At 32.9% G+C, this 17,226-nt stretch overlaps 1 pseudogene; it reads right to left on the reverse strand.

Annotated features, from left to right (window-relative positions):
- Positions 1-11,526: 11,526 nt before the first annotated feature.
- LOC108997040 lies at positions 11,527-12,648 on the reverse strand (annotated as a pseudogene).
- Positions 12,649-17,226: the final 4,578 nt, after the last annotated feature.

A 17,226-nucleotide genomic window follows, 5' to 3' on the forward strand; every position in this document is an offset into this window, starting at 1 on the left:
GAAGAGATAAGGATGAAATTGGGGAAGAACAAAATATCATGTTGACCATAAATTTTTATGTAATTATAATTTGATGCAAACTATAATTGGACATGTGATAACATGAGAAAATCATTTTTCTTCTTATTCTTCTTGATCTTCTCTCTCTCTCTTTGCCAAGTCCTTTAATTTCTTTTTCCATCACAAGCAGTACACGGTATTTGACCAGCTCGCAGAAACGGTGATATTGAGTGGCTTAATTGGCTTCCTGATCTCCACGTGAGGAATTAGTAGTTTGTATTAAATGTTTGTTTTTAATATGTTATAATTAAATTATTTTATTTTATTAAATTATTTCAATATTTTTAAGACTCCCAACCTAATTCTAAACATGTCCTTAATTCATTTCACCGAATAACCAGATCTATTAATTAATTATATCATTCGTACAAGCTATTGAAATTAATGATTTTCATGTGAAAAATAATTTAACTTATAAGGTAGATTAGGGCTTAACAAAAACCGATGTGCAGTGGCAAATTGAATGAATTGACATTTAGCGGTTCGGTCCCCATTTGAAGCTAAACTGGACCGTTGAACCAACAGAATGGATAAAACTATTTTTTTTTTTAATATACCCTCACTACAACAAAACTCGTTTTTTTCCGAGAATGATTGTGGTCGGAAAAAATGTAGAGTTCGTGGAAAATAATCTGTTTCCCACCAATTTGTGTGGTGGGAGACCAGTGGCATAAAACTGGTGGGAAAAAAATCTTTTTCCACCAAATCACAAGTTCATGGGAAAAGCTTTCTTTTTCCATGAACTACCGTGATGGTTAAAACATTTTTTCTTCCTGGCAAATAAGGTTTCATCTAGTATGATATGGTGAGAAATAACACAATTTTTCATGGAAAGAGGTTGTGGCAAAAAATATTTACCCATGACATGTCTTCATGGAAAAAATTATTTTCCCATAAAATACTTTCCTAGGAAATATATATTTTCCACACAGTATTTCTAATGAAATACTTATTTACGGAGAAATATTATCGCAAGAAATAATCACTTCCGACAAAAGAATAGTATTTGTCACAAGTTGCATTCATGGCAAATGCTAAGAGATTTTAGAAAAAAAGAAATTGTAAAATACAAAAATGAGACTGAGCCAAAAATAATCAAAACAAATAGTCTAATATAGGCTAAAATAAATATATCCAAACCTTAGAGATCCAAAATCACGTTTATAATAATTAAAAAAAATGTAAAATTGTGCTAATATAAAAACTTTTAATTAGATCCCAAGAGAGGAAATTGTCCATACAATTTATACACATACATCACACAACCACAAAACTTTATAAGTTAAAATTCATTGCTCTACAAAACCACAATCATACAATCCATTCAAGCTTTATAAGATCAACATACAATCCATTCAAAGCACTCATTTGATTTTACAAGCTTCATCCATACCCTATACATTTAATATACACAAATTTGTCTATTAAACCAACATCATCATCATACTTTACAAACTCCCTACAACTCCAAAACACTTCAAAACAATTCATCATTATCAAGTTTAGCCTTTGAAGCATATTTCAAAATATCCTTGCTTGCGCAAATATACTGTTGTAAAATTATAGCTCCGGTTCTAACCTATCAAGGGCACAATAACCTCTAATTAGAAACTACAAACTAGTGATAAGTAAATGACTAAGCATGAAAGAATTAGAAAAAACCAATAATGGCAGAGAAGACATAAATTGTGAGAAATAAAATTCACAAGTCAAGCATAAGTTACCAATCCCCCCTTCTCACAGTAACTAGATGACTAAATATAATTTTAATAAGTAAATTCATATATTCGTTGATTCATCTATAATTGAATATATAAATAATGAAATGTAGCAAAGGAACAGAGAAATTAGGCAGAATACCTAAAAGAACTATGTCAGAAAACGTATTGACTATAATTATAGAGAGAGTAGTAATGGAGAATCATAAAGCACCTCAAATGATGATGTTTTCAGTTTTAGAGTCAACGTTGACACATAAAATTGTAATAATTTTAGCTTTGAGCACAACTAGCTAGATGCCAATCAACATTATTTTTAAGAGAAACATGAGTATTTGCCATTTGGGACTTGGGAAAACAAATGAATCTTGGGTACAACCCAACTTCATTATCAGAATCTTTGAGTACTTAGATGTGTTTTCTGCTCATAAAATTGGTTGTGCAAGGTTCTAGTGTGACACATCCCAACACTGAGCTGATTGGGTGCAGATACGAAACCTCAGTACAGAACATGGAACTACAGCATAAAACTGCTTGTCAGCAATTAGCTTTCCAATATGAGCTGGAACCTGAGCCAAAGTTTCAAGTACAGAACATGGAAACTACCTGGAAACTACGACCAAGGCCAAGTCCGAATTAGTCACCCACAATATCTACTTGCCTCCATTAAAAAGACGTCCAACTGCTGAAATACTTTTATTTGGTCCTTTTCCACACGATCTTCGATCGAAGAGATAAGGATGAAATTGGGGAAGAACAAAATATCATGTTCACTATAAATTTTATGTAATTATAATTTGATGCAACCTATAATTGGACATGATAACATGAGAAAATCATTTTTGATCTTCTTATTCTTCTTGATCTTCTCTCTCTCTCTTTGCCAAGTCCTTTAATTTCTTTTTCCATCACAAGCAGTACACGGTATTTGATCAGCTCGCAGAATCGGTGATATTGAGTGGCTTAATTGGCTTCCTGATGATCTCTACATGAGGAATTAGTAGTTTGTATTAAATGTATGTTTTTAATATGTTATAATTAAATTATTTTATTTTATTAAATTATTTAAATATTTTTAAGACTCCCAACCTAATTCTAAACTTGCCCTTAATTCATTTCACCGAATAACCAGATCCATTAATTAATATGATTCGTACAAGGTTGAAATTAATGATTTTCATGTGAAAAATAATTTAACTTATAAGGTAGATTAGGGCTGAACAAAAACCGACGTGCAGTGACAAATTGAAGGAATTGACGTTCAGCAGTTCGGTCTAGATTTGAAGCTAAACCGGACCGCTGAACCGACCAAATGGATAAAATGATTTTTTTTTAATATACCATATACAAAACGACGCCATTCCATTTAAGTTTAAGTAGAATGGCGTCATTTTACACCTATAAATATACAATACATAATGAAAACGACATCATTTGATATTAAACTGAACAGCATCGTTTTGTTAAAAGCGTACAAAAAAAAAATTATGTATCAAACGACGCTTTAGGCGTAATGCACGCGTAGTTAATTCCAATATTAAATGCCGTAAGCCATGATCGATGACTTGAGTGCATGGTTGAAGCATAAATAATAAATTGATATCGATCTTGTACTTTTTATGCGTGCATGGCAGTAAATAATATATCTGCTTATAAATTAATTATTAAATAGAATAATGTGATCTGGATTAATGATATGGACCAGAGCTAGCTGGTAGCTCTGGTAGTTGGAATGATAAATCTCAGCAACATGATCGATCAGTATTGATTATACGTACGTTAACAGAGCTAGCTAGCTCTTGATCTGGATCATGGATTAATATTCATATGTAGTACGTACCTTTCTTTATAAATATAATATAAAATAATAAAAAGATTAACTTGCCAATTAATGATCTAAGATGAGTTGTATGATGACTACAAGAAAAATAGATTTTTGTGGTTATTTAATTACGGCGAAAAAATTATTTGTAACTAAATTAGACTCATTTTAACTGTAAATAGTCATTTCACTGAAATTAAATAACCACAAATAAGCAATTTTCTTGTAGTGGATCTGCTTTTATATATTATTATACCTAGCTACCTTAGGAAAAACTTTAATTTATAACCTACATGTCAATTTTTCCTTTTAAGTCTCGATTAAGGTCGATGAATTTTTCGTTTCGGACGGAAAAAATCGACCAGATTGGATTGGATCACCAAAAATTCTTGTGAGACCGAAGGGATTCGATACGGTCCTGGGGTCTGTGATTGAACCAAAACTGATCGAATTAAGTAGTATATATATTTTTTTAAAATATTTTTTTATATAGTAGCTGTATAAATTAATTATATAATTTTCATCTAATCTATTATCATTAACCATATAAAATATTAAATAATATATGCTATTAATTAATAATGTATCATAAATCATATGATAATATATGTAGATACATAATACATTATACATATTTTACTATTTATTCTTAATTAAAGTAATTATGTATTTTTTTTAAATACCTAAGTTGCAAGCAAGTATGAATAATCTGTGTACAATAAAATTATTTAATATTAATTAAACATATATAAAATGTTAGAATTTTAATTTTTAATATAGGACATTATTAATAATTATGCATACTAAACTCTAAGTCAGTAAGTAGTAACTAAAAATATCATAAATTTAATTATAATTAAATATTTCTTTTAATGAGTTAATTATATAATCCACATTAATAATTCATCTAATTTTAATTTTAATAATTTTTTATTAATTTATTTTTAAAAAAAGATGAAAAAAATTAAGTCGGATCGACCGGACCGATAGCTACCTATCCGGTCTCTAAGGGTGTTCCATTCGATCCAAAGTCGAAAAATCTTGGACCGCAGGGATTCAGCCCGATCCAAAAAATTCCCTCCAAACCGACTAAACCGGACCGAATTCACTTTTAATCTCGATAGGCCTAATTATTTCTCCCCTCCAGACCCCCTCGTTTGTTTTCGTAAATGAGATAAGATGAGTTGAGATTAAAGTTAAAAGTTGATTAGAATATTATTTTAATATATTTTTTAATATTATTTTTATTTTAGAATTTGAAAAAGTTGAATTGTTTAATTTATTTTGTATGAAAATCTAAAAAAATTGTAATAATTAGATAAAATGAGATAAAATAAATTAAAAAATATTGTGAAAACATACTGGCGTTAATTCCATTCAAATTAAAATCGTCGACGGACTCCCTACCCACCTAGAAGCTGCATCCCTCTGGAATGGTATATTTTCGTGTGCTATATTCAAAGACCAGGGGAAGACTAGAGAAAGTTACGAAACTGCATGCAGCCGGAATAGTATATTTTCGTGTGCTATTATATATTCAAAGAACAGGACGACTAGTTTCCAAATAAAAAAAGAAGACCAGGCCGACTAGAGAAAGTTATGAAACTGCAGCTGGAATAGTATATTTTCGTGTGCTATTATATTATATATTTCAAGAAAAATGATTTATACATGATATTTTGTATAATATTTTACATAATTATATTTTAAATAAATAATATTTTTATAAAATATCATATAAAAATAATATTAATTTAGAAAAAATATCATCTAATATTATGAGAAAATATACTTACAACCGTGAATTGCGTAACCGCCGCGTAATCGCTTTGAAAAAAATGAATAAAACATTAGACCCACATGCAAAAAATTAATTTTTTAATAGTGAACTCTACTTTTTTTCAAAGCGATTATGCAGCAGTTATACACTTCACGATTGTATGTAAAATTACTCCAATATTATTATAAAATGTATTATGAAAATGCATGCATGCGAAGAGCAGTAGGCCGTAATTTCCATGCATGCACGGACCGAATCCATGGGCGATCAAGTACGTACCAGCTCAATAAATTCGAAAACCTCACCCCGCAAGATATGGTTGACGATTAAGAAATTAATTGTAAAAGCTTATTTTATTTTTTTTATCCATCATTTTACATTGTTATTATTGTTCTGAAATGTTTGTTGGGAATCTCACCCCTTCTTCTTCATGTATCATCTTTTTTCATTAAATATATTAGGTTGTTTAAAAAAAAAAAAAAATCCAAAACCTCATCATGCAATATATGCTATGCTATGCTATGCTAACTTTTTTTTTTTAAACGCTACTTGCAACTGGCTAGGAAAATCAGCGTAACTAGGGTTGTGATAAAATATTAGGACCTGGCCCGTCCATGTGGCCCGGCCCGACCCGACCCAAATAGCGGGTTGAAGTAACGTGCGAGTCGAACCCGCTGAAACTGCTATAAAGAAAAAAAAAAAAAAGGGCGAATTGACACTTGAAGTTCACTCTCTTCAAACAAAAGCTCAGAAACCCTAGCCTCCATCAAGAACGACGTTGCCATATGCGGCCTCTGCGGCTTCCATCAACGTAAAATTGCAACCCAGCTTAGTTCAAACACCGACAGCCTTTGAAAAAGTCCCAAAACCTTCCAAATCCAGACATGGCTTCCATCACGCTCTCTGTTTCTCTGCCATGGCTACCATTGAAACTTCTTCACATGCTCCAACGCCATTGCTGAAAGATGAGCTTTGAGCCTTACCACCTCATCATCGTCCAAGATGGTGATCCTTCGAAGACCATCAATGTCCCTGATGGCTTCGATTACGAACTCTATAACCGCAACGACATCAACAGGATTCTGGGTCCCAAAGCCTCATGCATTTCCTTCAAGGACTCTGCTTGCCGCTGCTTTGGGTGTCTAAGAAGAAGTATATTTTCACAATTGTCGACGACTGCTTTGTAAGTTCTTTGATTTATGGTGCTAATGGGTTTTGTTTTCTAATATGAAGGTGTAGATCTTGCACGTTGCTTGTTTTGGGAATTTTAGCTTACTTTCTCAACTTCGATTTTCCTTTATTTTTCCTAGAAAATTTGAAGTGATGGGGTGAGGATGCTTTCAAGTTGTCTGTAATAGTGGGCGCTGGTTAAATTTGAAAATTCAGGAAAGGGATTATATAGGGATATGTGAGATTTTTTTTATCTGTTTGTACACGATTCGGGCTCCTATTTCCCACTTCCAATGTCGGGTCGGGTCGGGTCAGCCCATAGCGGTTTGGCCCGTTTTAAAGTCGGTTCGGATCGGATCGGGCCCAAACATGGACCGAGTTGGTCGGGTTGCAGCTCTAAGCGTAACCGATTGCATAAAAAAATTTATTTTTCTCTCTCTTTATCAATTTTTTCTTCCTCTCCTCCCTCTCATTCTTCCCCTCGATTTCACTCATTCTCCCCCCTAACCCCTCTCATTCATTTTCAGTTCTGGATAGTGAATTTGCATTTTCAATTATGGCAATGCTGAAAAAAAGTCCAAGTTTTACGTTTGACTATGACACAAGTTTCGCAAATGATAGTGAAGCTTTCGCAAATGCTCTATTTTGTTTGTAGGAAAAAAAAACTAATAGAATCTAAATCTTAAATCATTTTCACAATTGGATTTCATAAATTCATTTTCTCAAACTTTCGCAAACTGGTAAAATCCGTTTGGCACCCATGCTTAAAATCCAAATTCATTTGTTCAAACTTTTGCAAATTGGTTCAGATCCAACTTCAAAATACTTTTAAGAAAACTAAAGAAATAGGTAGAGCTACCTAGAGGTCTAAGTTCACTTTAGCCCAAAATAATTCAAGTTTCTGGGTCAATTTAGTTCAAATGAACACTTCTAGACAGAAAGAGAGAGGACGAAAGAGAAGAGGCAAGAAGCTGAATAACGCTTTTTAGTGAGAGAGGAGAACTTCGTCTTTACCATGCACTTTACTTTCTGTTGCAATGGACACTGGAAAAGGTCATCATGAAGAAGCAAAGATGACGTTGGTTTTAGATGTCTTTACCGTGCACTCAACTTTCTTTCCTTTCTTTCCTTCTTTTTGAGCTCATGCTGATCAATACGTACGGCCTGATAATCCATTAAATATTAAATAATACTAAATATAACTCTTAAATAGATAAATTGCATATAAATTTGTTTTATAAAAAAAAATGAGTCTAATTAATAAGAAATTAAAAAAATAGATATTTTTTTGTACATTCTTTTAGATTGAGATCTATTTTCATATAAAAACTTCTACGTAGTTTATATATTTAGAATTTGTCCAAGTCATTTATCTTAAATATTTAAGAGAATATTGAGATTTAGAACAACGTATGTCCTACGTACGTCCTTGCATACGTACGCACAGACACTTGCGTCAATGACGTGCGTGCATTAGAGCATCCCCATCCGGTTCTGTATCTCTCCTACATCCCTATAATTTAGGGATTATTTTAGGATTTTGAAGAAAAACCCTCTTCATCCCAATCTTCATTTTGCGGTTTGTTTATACGGTATCTACAGTCTCATATATGGAGAACAACTGTACATCCGCATCACCATTCGGATCCGTCTTCGTCTTGCGAAAACCCTCTCCATCAATTGGCCCCTCCCTCACAACACCAATAAAAGCAGTACATACCTCAATCGGCAATTTTTGTAAGTTTTTTACTTCGGTTTCTTCAAAATCAAAACCGTTTATCTCTTCCTTCATTTTCTCTCATTTTCTTAGAATATCTCTCTCCTTCTATGTTTCTCTCTTCCCATTTTTCTTCCTCTCGACGCCATGATCAAGGTAAGCATACAAGGTCTTCAACTCTGTCTCTGGCTCGGCGATGTTTTCGTTGTTTAGCTACCGAGAAAGTTATGGCTCACTTTCACTGATTTGCATTTTGTTTTGATTTTTCTCACTTGGATTCAGTTTATGATTTTGGGCTTTGTTAGAGGAAACTGTTTCTCATTTTTATTATTGCGTTGCCCTTGATTTCTCTATATTATTTTGGCTCTCTTCGCTGTTTGGTTGCTGAGAAACACCATGGAATCGTCTACTGTTTGATTTGCAATTTTTTTCGATAGTCACTCTAGTTTAGATTGAGGTTTTGGGCTTTGTTAAAGAAACCAATTCTCATTTTTATGACGTGCGTTGCCATTTTTTTCTCTGTATTATTTTGGCTCTCTCTTGTTGTTTGGCTGCCGAGAAAGTTATGAAAAATTATTTTTTATTTTTTTTAATTACTCTGTTTCTCTCATTGCTATGTTGATTGTTGGCTGTGTTAACTGTTGAAATGCCGAGAATTTCAAGAAAAAAATCACATAGATTTTAGGGGTTTTTGGTTTTGAGAAAAATTTAGTGGAGTTTGTGGTTATGGAGTGTGTGGGGTTTTTGGTTTTGAGAAGAATTTGATGGAGTTTGTGGTTATGGAATTTGTGGGGTTATTGGTTTTGAGATCATTTTGGTGGAGTTTGTGGTTATGGAATATGATTTATCATTGTTTGTGGTTATCTATTCATTAATTTGTTATTTTGTTAGGTCATTTGCAGTGTTTCGTATCTCTCGAGGGAGGGAACTATTTTTAGGCTGTGATGATGGTGTTATAGTGATGCAGTTAATTCACAAGTGTTAATAGGACCCTTTCGATATGGCTGGGTAATTCTCACCCGGATTGTCATATTGCAGTTTTTGATACTTTCCAGAAAAGGCAATGGACGTTCGGGTGGAGTTTTGCAGCCATTAGATGTAAATGGCTTCTTGCTTACGCATGCTGTCAATATTTTCACCATTCTGAACCTCATTTATTTATAAATTCGATATGAAGGAACCTGATGGGAATGCTCTTATTTAGCATTATTGTGATTTGTATTGTTGTTTGGTTATTGTTTTGTGTGAATATGTGAATTGGTCAATTCTGTTCGATTGCTTTTTTGCTATGTCATTGTTTGAAAAAGTTATGTTGTGATAAAAAAAAAAATATGTGTAAATTAAACCTCATTGGCTGTGATGATGACAAAACCTAGTGGGGATACAGGAAATTTATTGTCATTTCCTCAATGGCTAGGTAACCCGGACGGCCAACAAGTAGTGGCAATCGGTTGTTGCAGCCATGAAAGGGTGGCCAAATTTCGTAGATGTCACTATTTGGTTCCTGAGCCGGCTCTTGAAAAAATCTCAAACTTCATACTTAAGTGTCTAACATTTCAATGCATTTTTAGAGATGGATTCACAAGACCCTGGATATATTTACTTCACCAATCTCCTGAGTGAAGATCTTCAACTATATCCCACTTACGGTGGGCAAAGTAGAAACTCTCCTATAACTGTTGATGACTCTCCACCCCTACCTCATAACGATCTTATCGGCGTTAGGAAATTAGTCAATGGTGCGAACTTTACCCCCGAGGAAGACAAGTTACTTGTTTTCGCATGACTTAATTGTAACTTTGATGCCGTCCAGAGAATATACCAAAAACACTCTCAATTTTGAGAAATATTTTTTGAATATTTCCAGCAATTTAAAGAAACTACAAATGACCGAACCATCAAGTCTTTAATACATCGGTGGTCGGTTATTCAAAATGCCACAAACAAATTTTGTGCAAAACTAGAGCAAGTTGAAGGGTTGAATCAAAGTGGCATGACCGAGCAAGACAAGATAGAATATCCACACTTACTTGTTTTATAAATATTTAATTTTTTTATACATTGGTTTAATATAAACTTTTTTGTTTACATGCAAGTTTGACAAGGCGAAGATTATGTACGCATCACTAGAGAAATGCTCATTCCAGTTCGAGCATTGTTGGCACCTGTTAAAGGACCAACCTAAATGGATTTGGTGTTCCACAAATCCAAATCCAAAGCGAAGGAAGACGATGACCCCACCCTCGACTCGATGTTCTGGCGCTACGGTGGATTTAGTTTTTGATCTAGAGGCAGATAATATGATAGATAATGACGTGGTCGAATTAGACCGACTAATGGGAAGGAAAGCTGAGAAATGAAAACGAAAAGCCCAAGCCTCGTCAGCACAGGAGATTGTTGGGCTCAGCAAGCTGAAATATACGCTTTTGGAGGAGTCATGTGCTCAGGAAAAAGAGTATTTTTGTCTCAAGGCCGAAAAGATTAAGTATGACAAGGAAAAAGAGCTAAATTTCATCCATCTCAAGGATGAAAGATTGAGGTTGGAGGCCGAGAAGATGGAAAAATGAGAAGGAAAAAGAGTTAAATAAAATCTGTCAAGAGGACGAAAGACTGAGGTTGGAGGCGAAGAAATTAGATCTTACCAAGAAGGAAGCGGATCAGCGCATTATGATGATGGACGTGAGTGCCATGCTAGGACTGCAACGGTTATATTTCGAGGGACTGTAGAGGAACATCATGTCGAGACGCAATGATATAGGACATTTGGATTATTTTTTTATGTAAAAAAGTTTATTCTTTATTTACTTTTTGTTTCAAATAATGATGGATGACAATATTAAGACAGTTTATTTCTTTATTTATTGATACTAAGACAATTTAATTTTTAATTTAGATTGTGTAAATTGATATTTTGATAAAGAAATTACCTATTACAATTTCAAAAACTATTACAGATTACCTTAAATATAATCACTACTAACATGAATAAACTACGAATGAAAATTTAATTTTAAAAAAATATTTTATACTAACGTAAAGGAGATACGAATCGAAACTTGATTAACTCAAATACAGTCACTATAACATGAAGGAAATACCAATCAATTATGCGACATGTCTACTGTTGGGAATATAATAGCCACTGATGTTCGATTAGATATGCTTGGAGCTGATAATGTGCCGAGGTGTCTCTAATATTATGATAACGTTGGATGAAGTCCGTAAGCTCAGTTGTATGATTGCGCGACAGTTCGGGGACTTAATCATCAAGTTGATCATACTCAATGTTCGATTCCTCACTATCATCATGCTCGTCTTCAATGATCATATTATATAGAATAACACATGCTTTCATTATATTTGTTAGTTCCTTGACTTTGAACATTCGGGAAGGTCCACGAATGATTGCAAATCATTGTTGAAGTACCCCAAATGCACGCTCGACATCTTTTCGTGCAGATTATTGTGCTTTCACGAAATTTTTTTTCTTATTCCCTTGTAGTGATGGAATCGTCTTGACAAAAGTTCGCCACTTGGGATAAATACCATCTGCAAGGTAATACCCCATCTCGTAGTGGTTGCCATTGATTGTGTAATTGACTGGAGGAGCACACCCTTGGGCAAGTTTCGTGAAAATAGAAGATCTTTCTAGCACATTAGTGTCGTTATGTGAACCGGGCATACAAAAAAATGCATGTCATATCCAGAGTTTATATGAAGCAACTGCTTCTAAAATAATAGTCGGTTCACGAATGTGGCCGGAGTATATACATTTCCAAGCTGTGGGATAATTTTTTCACTTCCAATACATGCAGTCAATGCTTCTCAGCATTCCTGGGAATCCCCGTTGTTCACCAACCGCAAGCAATCGAGCAATATTATTGACATTTGGAGACTGCAAATATTCATCTGAAAAAACACTTACTATTGTCTCAGAGAATTTCTTAAAACTCTCCATTGCGGTGCTTTCACCAATACGTATGTGTTCATCCATAAAATCTCCAGTAACCCCATACACCAACATTCTAAGTGTTGTGGTTATCTTTTGCATAGAAGATAAATCGAGTCTTCCGGCATCATCTCTTATCTGGACGAAGTATGGCTCGTAAGACTTTACCTCATTTAGAATACGGAGAAATAGAGGACGGCTCATCTGAAATCTCATTTGAAATAAATTCGAGGGATATACTGGATTTTCTGCGAAATAATCGCGAAATAGGCACTCGTGCCCTTGAATATGATCACGCCGAATAAACTTACAGTGTTGGCGGTTGACACGATGCCTCGATGACTGTCCATCGGCCTCGTCATTAAGAACAACAACTAACTCATCTTCAGATGATAAGTATGTGAGCAATTTACGAAAGAAGATTTGAGCCATTTGATTAATGGAGTGATATATCAGGGGAGACTGTTGAATTTCGATTCTTTAGATGAAATGAAACTTGAGTTTGTGAGAATGTGAATGCAAGCAAAATGCTTTTTATAGAGAAAAAAGTTACCATTACATATAGGACAAAAAATGTTACCGTTTGAGAAAAGACAAAAAAAGTTACCGTTGGAGAAAAGATAAAAAATATTACTGTTGGAGGCATGAGTTTAAGATGTTACTATTGGAGGTAGGCATTCAAAATGTTACCGCTAGAAAATGCACATATTAAAAAACTACTATTTTTATAATACGGATTTTGGTTTGAAAAATAATATTGTATTCGGTAGTTGAAATCGTATAGATATTTAATAGAATGTGATATTTGAAAAGAATGAAGATAATAAGACAAAATAGTTAGTAGTTAAAATTGTAAATAGAAGTGAGAGAAAAAAATAATAAAGAAATAATAGAGAAATATTATTTAATATAATAGAGATGAGAGATGGGATATAAAAGGTTGAAAGATGAGTAAAATTTAGGAAAACATTTTAGGAAATGTACTTTTTAGCTAAATTATAGAAAATTTTATAGGAAACTCAATGTGAATGCTCTTACATGGCTTCGGGTAGTTTGTTTAATATATGATATATATATATATATATATATAATTTAAACGGACGGACTGGATCTTTTGCTTCCTAATGTGACCATGCATAATTCAATCAGCAAGCTGATATTATAGACCTGCAACATATATATATATATATATATATATATACACACTAGCAATAGGGTAACGTCCAAGGGACATTTGCCTATTTTTTTTTAATCAAGTGATTGAGAAAGTGTTTTTTTAATGATGTTGTGAATTTTTTTTTAAATGTTTATGATGATTAAAAAAATATATGAAAAAAAAAGAAAATAAAAATAAAAAAGTGAAATATACATTCAGGACATATTTACGGATTACTTTTTCGTTAATTGTAGTAGTTCTTTTTAGTTAATTAAGAATATTATCATATTTAAATTATGTTAAAACTCTAATTATTTATATAGTTATATTTTTTAAAAAATATTTAACAAAATTTCATCATTTATTTAATGATGAAATATTAGTATTTTATAAATTAAATTTGATAACTTATTTATGATATGATATTTATATGTTAATTATCTATTTTAAATTAATTTAAATAAGTATTTAAATTTTTACCATTTGATCAAATTTGGAGAGTTATGATGAAGGGTTAGATTTAAATTTTAAAAAGTTTTCTCACTTTCTCTTTCTCTCTCTCTCACCTTTTTTTTTTTACCTAGTGATTAAGGAAGTGTTTTTTAATGATGTTGTGAATTTTTTTTAAATGTTTATGATGATTAAAAAAATATATGAAAAAAAAGAAAAGAAAAATAAAAAAGTGAAATACACATTCAGGACACTTTTTCGGTAGCTGTAGCAGTTCTCTTTAGTTAATTAAGAATATTATCATATTTAAATTATGTTAAAACTCTAATTATTTATATAGTTTTACTTTTTTAAAATTATTTAATAAAATTTCATTATTTATTTAATGATGAAATATTAGTATTTAAATTAATTTAAATCAGTATTTAAATTTTCACCATTAATCAAATTTGGAGAATTATGATGAAGGGTTAGATTTAAATTCCAAAAAGTTTCTTTTCCCCTCACTTTCTCTTTCTCCCTCTCTCTCCTTCCGCTCAGCCACGGCTTCTCTCTCTTACCTGATCTCCTCCCTCAAGCAGTCGTGTGCCACTGTGGGTGTCACCGACCACGTCATCGGCTTCCCCTCACGCTGGCGAGCAAACCCCACAGTCGAAGCCCCTTGGCAACTCCTCCCTTCGCCGCACGCGAGCAATCCGAAATGGGTCTCAACGCTTGCGCCACTGCGCCATCGCACTACCACCATCGAGCTCCTCTTCCTCCGGCGATCACCCCCATAGACCTAAGCCACCATCGAAGCCCCCATGGCAGCCCTCATCTCCCCGTAACTCCCTCTCCCGCATGGGTCTCACACAATTTCTCCACCATACCGCCACCGTACGTTGTCTCCACACCACCGCACCACCACCATCGAGCTCATCTTCCTCCGGCGACCACCCCCATGGACCCAAGCCACCGTCGAAGCCCCTATGGCAACCCCGTTTCCTAGCAACTCCCTCTCTCGAAATGGGTCTCTCCGTTTATTAATCATTACATATAATTCAATTAAGATATTGTATGCAGTGATTTTGTGATCTGTTGTGGTATTTTGTAATAATTTTTGTGATATTTTGTGGTGATTTTGTAAAGATGATTGCTGTGAGGATGTAGAGATGGACGAAGAAGGGAAACGTAAAATAAGAATATTGTTTATCATTATTCATTAATGTTTATCTTATTATTCATCAGACAATACACACTTTTAAATATAATGATATATATATACGCACACATATATAAAAGGTTAATTGGCATCCTAGTATAGTAAGGTCGGCAAGGACAGAAGCGTAAGATCGGCCAGACGTTTTGTAATATTTTTTGTGATATTTTATGGTGATTTTGTGAAGAGGATTGCTGTGAGGATGTAGAGATGAACAAAGAAGAGAAGCGTAAAATAAGAATACTGTTTATCATTGTTCATTACTGTTCATCTTATTATTAATCAAACGATACACACTTTTAAATATAAGGATATATATATATACGTACGCATATATAAAAGGTTAATTGGCATCCTAGTATAGTAAAGTCGGCAAGGACAGAAGCGTCAGATTGGCTAGACGACAGTAATTAATTAGTTCATATTTTATTATTTTTTTTTCTGTTTGTGCTATTTATTTGATTCAGTGATTGCGCTGATCTCTAAAATGAGGTTGGTTACTTTGAAATTAGTGGTACTTGTGTAAAATCATGTATGGCGTAAGATTTTCTAATTGATAAAAAAAAGGCACATTTGCCACATCTGTCAAATTGAAGAAAAAAATAAAGTGTAATTTCGAATATTAAAATAGTCTAATGTATAAGAATAAAATTATTATTTATTTATGTTCATCTTAAAAATGTATAGTAAAATTAATGATGAAAAATTAGTATTTTATAAATTAAAGTTGATTTTTAGTGTATGATATAATATTATTCTCTTAAAAATGTTCAGTAAAATTTTATCTTTTATTTAATGATGAAAAATTAGTATTTTATAAATTGAAGTTAATTTTAAGTGTATGATAGAATATTTATATTTTAATTATCTATTTTATGTTAGTTTAAATTAATATTTAAACTTCTACCATTAGATTAAATCTGAAGATTAAAGATGAAAGGTTGGAATTTAAAACTCAAAAATTAATATTTTTCTCCACTTTTCCTTTCTCCCTCTCTCATTCTCCACTCACGATTGTAGTATTACGTCGCACATTGATATTCACACGGACGAACCAAAAAAGAAACAAAAAAACTAAACAAACATGCGAAAAAATAAAATAAAATAAAGAAAACCTCTTTACCGTTAATTAATATTCATCATTACTGTTGATGAATTGTAATAGAATATGCGGAAAAAAATACAAAAAATTATTGTTTTACTATTCATTATAATAATAAACAGTAATAAAGATAGACTCTTTTTTAAGTTATAGGAAGATATATATAGCAGCTATCGCCATCGAGGTTTGATTCAGGTCTTTGTTTCGTGTGGCGAGCCTGCACAAAACTTGAGATTTTAATATTTTACTACAAATTTATATAAGATTCTAGGTGAGGAGTCCACGTCTATTACCTAATGAGTGATTCTGGGTAGCAGTGCATAGCCGCAGCACACCGTGCTGTGGTTGTTTTTTTTTTTTTTTTCTTTCCACTCAATCAGTGGAGTGTGCTCCGGCTGCTACAAACAGTAGGCTGCAAAATATATTTTCTCTTACCTAATTCGATAAGAATCTATTATAATTTTTTAGTAAATTTTCAATGCGACTTGTCATGATCGATTTTGCTTTGAGCTAGCTCCTAGAAAAAAATTGTTAGCCCATTAATTTTTTACTATTCATGATCGAACCTTGTCTGACCTGTTGATTATGATTTATTATATATTGTATTATTATTTTATACGATCACTGTATTGTATTTACTTATCATTTAAAATAATAAAATATTATGTAATTTTGTATATGTTGATGATACGAACCCAAGTAAACATTGTATCAAAATTAAGACTGCATTAACGGTTCGACTTCTATTTAATTACTTTTTTTTTTTTATGTTCCTAGCTAACACGAGTCATGAGAAGTGCTCGATCTAGTACGCATCATGTGATATCAAACATTTTTTTTTTAATTCTTTAATTTGTGTCCTCCCTTAGCTTCCTCTGAGTTTCGCACCCCATGCATTATTATGTTTGTAAGATTTCATCTCAACTCCAGCCCAATCTACTGCGTCCTGGTAATTAATCTGACACTCACACGTGCCACCTCATGCTACTCTCTAACCATTGATCTCTCCAGAATTGCCGTAATAACCATGATCTATGGTAGAGTGGATTGATATTGGAATGGGCTTTTAGACAAGAGTGGATTGATATTGGAATGGGCCCAAAT

The sequence above is a fragment of the Juglans regia genome, chromosome 10 (assembly GCF_001411555.2).
Source record: "Juglans regia cultivar Chandler chromosome 10, Walnut 2.0, whole genome shotgun sequence".
Lineage (NCBI taxonomy): Eukaryota > Viridiplantae > Streptophyta > Magnoliopsida > Fagales > Juglandaceae > Juglans > Juglans regia.